The 5,304-nt window shown below is 45.4% G+C and overlaps 1 pseudogene; it reads right to left on the reverse strand.

Annotated features, from left to right (window-relative positions):
* Positions 1–453: 453 nt before the first annotated feature.
* Positions 454–3,819, reverse strand: Ewsr1-ps2 (EWS RNA-binding protein 2; annotated as a pseudogene).
* Positions 3,820–5,304: the final 1,485 nt, after the last annotated feature.

Genomic DNA, 5,304 nt, shown 5'->3' on the forward strand with positions numbered 1-5,304 from the left:
AGAAAAACCCGGGTTGAGAAAAAATACCCCCATCAAATTAGCCTGTAGGCAAACTTGTGGTATATTTTCTTGTTTTATGACTGGTGACTAGCACACTCTGGCCAGAGGCTGGTGGTGCTATCAGAAAGCCGGTTAAGCAGGTCATGAGGAGTATGTCAGTAAGCAGTGTTTCTCCATGACCTCTGCACCAGCTTCTGTCTCCATATTTCTGCCTTCAATTTCTGCCCTGGCTTCCCTGAAAGATAGACTATGGTAAGGAAGTGTAAGCAAAATAAACCTCTTTCTCCCCAGTTGCTTTTGGTCATGATGTTTTATCAAAGTAACAGAAACCCCAGCTAAGACAAGCATTAACAATTGTTGGGTCCTACCTAGTGGTGTTTCCCTTCCCCCTCGCTGAGCCTTTTAGCCTGCTATAGCAAGAAGTTTACACCCTTGGCAGCTGCTCTTAGCCCCTTTTTCTTTCTTTCTTTCTTCCTTTTTTATTTTTATTTTATTTTATTTTTTTTTTTACTATTTAACTTGTTTTCATGTTTCTTCACAAATGGTGAAAATACTAAAGTACAGACAAGGAATAATCACAACATTGTCGCCAACATTATAAATATGGAATTATAAATTTAAAACATTTTCTGGTTTAAAAAATAAATCTGGTCATCAATGCAGCTCTGCAGGTCTCTAGTAGGGCAGGTCTCTCTGTTCCTGATGGTGCTTGCCTTTATCCATTTTCCCAGGTCCTCCATGTCTGCCTCTTCTTCCTCCTATCTCTTCTATTAAAAGTCCAGGAGTTCCACCTAGGACCACATCGTCTCCCTCCACTAAGGCCACCCTGCTCCATGCCACGGCCACCTCAGAAGCCTCCTCGGTCTCTACCTCTGCCACCTCTGAAAATTCCTCCAGGACCTCCACGGTCCATGAGTGTTGTTGTAAAAATATAAAATATATCCCCCACTAGATCCAGCACTGCAGTGCCTCAAGATATCTGCTAGATATCTTAAGTTTCAGTCAGCAAAGCATCTCACTGGTTTTGCTCCATCCCATATCACACTCGTGAAGGCCTCTCTCTGAGCCTGGCAGCAATCTCTCTACCTATCTAGTTCCCAGGGCAGGTTTCCATGCCAGAAATACACATCCCAACTCTGTAGCATCCCACACACTCTCCCAAATCCAATTCTCCACATGAAAAGCCACACAACAAAATAACCTTTGATCCATTTGATAAGATATAATTGCCCACCTAAACATACAAAGTCCAATACACATCCATCCCTTGAGAACATTCATAACAACCTGTAGAGGTACAGCGTGGAATCTTAACATCAGGTTCCATATTGTCCCACCACGGCTTCTCTCCCTTCTCTCTTCCGTTCCTGTCTCCTCTTCTTCCTTCAAACTTTTCTCCTGCCCATCCTTCCTTCTCGTCCAATGACAAGCCTCATTCTATCTTGTACCTGCCTCACCTGTGACATCGTCCCACACATTAGTCCACCTCTTCCTCCTCGCATGTACTAGGGCCGCCTTGGCCAGGATCACCACCTGGAGGCAGAAAGGGTTTCAGGAAGAAGCCCTCAGGCTTAGGAGCCCTACACTGGTTTCTGTTCTCCAGGCGAAGTTCTGGTTTCCACAGCCCAAATTGGGACACTGACAGTCTCCAGTTCGGTGCTGGACATTTCCTCCTCCAGAGGGGGAGTTCCTTTTGGATCCTTGGGGCCCTCTTGGAGGGAAACCTTCTGTCTCCTCCATGGCCTCCCACGCGACCCATGGGTCCCCCAAGACTTCCTGTGCCACCAGAACCTCCACTAGGTGGTGGTAGCCCTCATGAGGTGGCATGCCACTCCACATGCTGTTCAATGGAGGCTTCTTTCGGACAAGAGAAACTTTGAATTTACTTCTTTTAATGTTTCTTCACCCACCTCTGCTCATCCCTCCACGATCAAATCCCCCTCTTCCCCTGCCCTGGTTATCAGGACCACTCAAGCTCCAGTTCTCTCCTGGTCCGGAAAATCCTCCAACTCCTGCCCATAAACACCCATGCTACTGCGGTGATCCTGTTGGAATGAACTCTGCTGCCTATAGCTGCTGCTCTGTAGGCTATATTGACTTGGAGCCTTGCTGTAGGATCCAATCTGAGGGGGTTAACTAGTGGGAGGCTGCTGCCCATAGCTGCTTTGTTGACCATAGCTACTCTGCTCTCCATAGCTGCTCAGCTACCCATGGGTGTTCTGCTGAGAGTAACTGCTGATTGTAACTAGTTGACTGTGAAGAGGATTAGCTGGTAGGAAGGTAAGATGGAGGTGCCGTGACTGGCTGCACTGGGTAGCTTCCAGGTACCTGGGGACAACTATTGTTACTCTGTTTATATTCTAGTCTGGGTTGGTTTTAACCCCCTGTGCTAGATTGAGGTAGACTAGTCTCAGCAGGCTTATTACCATCCTGAGGTTTTGTAGGTGTGGTTGCTGCTGGCTGCTGGCCATAGACTAAGTAAGCAGGCTGGGTGCCATATGCAGACTGAGCTGCATAAGAGGCCCGTGAGTGGTGACTGCAGCAGTAGTAGTGTCATAAGCCCCAGTGCCATATCCTTGGACAGGCTGGCTGTATGGCTGGGGGGTAGTTGGAGTGATATAACCAGTTGGAGGCTGTCTGTAAGAAGTTGCTTAAGTCTGCCTGTAGGTGGCAGTGCTCTGAGCCTGGGTATAGCTGACATCTTTAGGCTGTCCCTAGGATCCATAGCTTTGTTGCCCATATGCCTGGGTGGTCTGTGCATATCTTTGAGTTGGCTGAGCTGTATAAGCACTGTAGCCCTGCTGGCCTGCAGCTTGGTTATAGATACTGTTATCCATGTACGCCATTTTTCTCTCCTTCCTCTTTGTTCTCTCATCATCCATCCCCGTCTTGAGCTCCCCCTCTACATTTTCTAGTTACAGAAGATTAGATGAATTTAGAGGGAATGAAAAGCATTTGTAGAATAAGATTATTCATTACATTCAGGTAAACAACTTGGGGTGGATGAGGGAGGGGAGGACTGGGAATGTGGAGACAAAGGACTAGGAAATTTAGAAGCAAGAATAGAGAAAGGATGGGTTGAGGTGTAACTCTATAAAAAGGTGCATGTGCAAGGCCCTGTGTTGAATTCTTAGCACTACAAAGAAAGCAAGCTTGATCTAAGAAGATAGTTCAGCTTGGCAAAGTGTTTATAGTACAAGCATGAGGGTTTGCTTTCAGTTTTCAGAGCTCATGTAAATAAAACTAGGCATGACAGCATGTATTTGTAATCTCAGTGCTAAGGCAGATAGCTAATGGAGATAGCTAGGTCCCTGGGGGTCACTGACCAACTAGCTTAGGCTGCATGGCCAATGCAAGATCAATTAAAGATCTAGTAAAGTGAATAGTGCCTAAGAAACAAACCTCAGGTTTTCCTCTGGGTAAGTGCGCGCGCGCACACACACACACACACACACACACACACACAGAGAGAGAGAGAGAGAGAGAGAGAGAGAGAGAGAGAGAGCGCATCCTCTCCCAATATACACCCAAATGGAAGAGAAAAGGAAGGAAGGGAGGATAGAAGACGAGGGAGGGAGGCACAGAGGGAAGGAAAGAACAGCAGGACAAAAGGCACAATTTTCTGAGGTTACCACTAAGCACAGGATAGTGTTTCTCAAAGTGTGGCTGGCTCCTGAAACAAATGCCCCAGGATAGCTTGGGGACTCAAAAATACAAATTCTCAGGATTCATCCTAGGATTACTAAATTGGAAACTATGAGGGTGATACCTGACTCAGCAATTTGTTTCCACAGGGCTTCTGGGAAATTCTGATAGCTAGGACAGTACATGGTTTCCTGGTCTATTCACATAGAACATTCTAAAACTGGAAGGTGTACCAATGCATCTGTAGAGGGCAGTGGTTCTCAAACTGTGGGTTTCGACTTTTTTGTGGGGGTCGCATGTTACATATCTTGCCTATCATATATTTACATTCCTGTTTAGGACAGTAGCAAGATTACAGTTATGAAGTAGCAATGGAATAATTTTATGCCTGGGGGGTCATAACAACATGAGGTTCTGAATTAAAGTGTTGCACCATTAGGAAGGCTAAGAACTACTGCTGTAGAGGGAGGCGAGTGTTCATGACCTCACATAAACATTCTTTAATTCAATATGTTTTTCTTACTTCTTTGAGACTGTCAAGCAATGTGGTTTGAGCATACTTCCCCTAACTCCACCTGATCTGCTTCTTTACCTCTAGACTGTTGTGTCTTCCTTTTCCTTTCTTTAAAATAAACAGGGACTACAATCTGTGCTTCATATACATACTCTCAAGTGTGGACCACCAACTGCTGCACAGTAGGACTACCAGAGTCAAGTCCTTAAAAAAGCTTACTCTCTTTCCCCACAAGTCATCCATCCCTAGCTTCTCAGCTAGGGGTGGTGTCCCATGAAACCCTTTACTGTCTATGCTAGAATGTTCACTGGCTTGATCTTGTGGAGGCCTTGAACAGTACCCACGACTGCTGGAAGCTCAGAACGACAGAGATCCTGACCTATCTGTCTAGAAAACACTGTTTTGTCCCAATCCTCCCAACCTCTGGCTCTCACAACATCTCCTCCTATCATGGTCCCTAAGCCTTGTGGTGAACAGAATGATACAGGTGTCCTATTTATGGCTGAACACTATTGATATTTATTCTCTGCATAGGGCTGTGTGAGTTTCTGCTTTGGCCAATGCAAAAAGAATGCTTACTTTGAATTGTATACCATATTTCATGGGAATATCTAGTCACTCTACTATAAATGGCACTTAAAAGAGTGTGGTGGTGGTGATGGTGGTGGTGGTGGTGGTGGTGGTGGTGGTGGTGGTGGTGGTGGTGATGGTGGTGGTGATGTTAGGTCCTCAGGTTTCTTGGGACAATTTCCTCTCTTCTTGCTTTAATTTGAAAGACCAAAGGAAGAGAAACATCTTTTTCTTATGTTTATTTTCATGTGCATAGGTGTTTTGCTTGCCTGTTATGTCTGTGGGCTGTGTATACCTATGGAAACTAGAATTGCAGATATGAGCCACCATATGAGTGCTGGGAATCAAACCTAGGTCCTCTGGAAGAGTGCCCAGTGCTCTAAACCGCTGAGTCATCTTTCTAGCCTTTAGGCAGAGCATCTCTTGGGGATCTTGATTCTGGTTTAGAGCTATAAGTAGAGGATGAAATGCTGAAAATGTAGACTGTACTGTTACAGAGGGAAAATGGATCACTTTCCTGAAGCCTCTTTGGGATGATGAAGTGTAAATAGAACCTTGTTTACAGTTTTAAATTA

This window comes from Rattus norvegicus, chromosome 2 (genome assembly GCF_036323735.1).
Source record: "Rattus norvegicus strain BN/NHsdMcwi chromosome 2, GRCr8, whole genome shotgun sequence".
Lineage (NCBI taxonomy): Eukaryota > Metazoa > Chordata > Mammalia > Rodentia > Muridae > Rattus > Rattus norvegicus.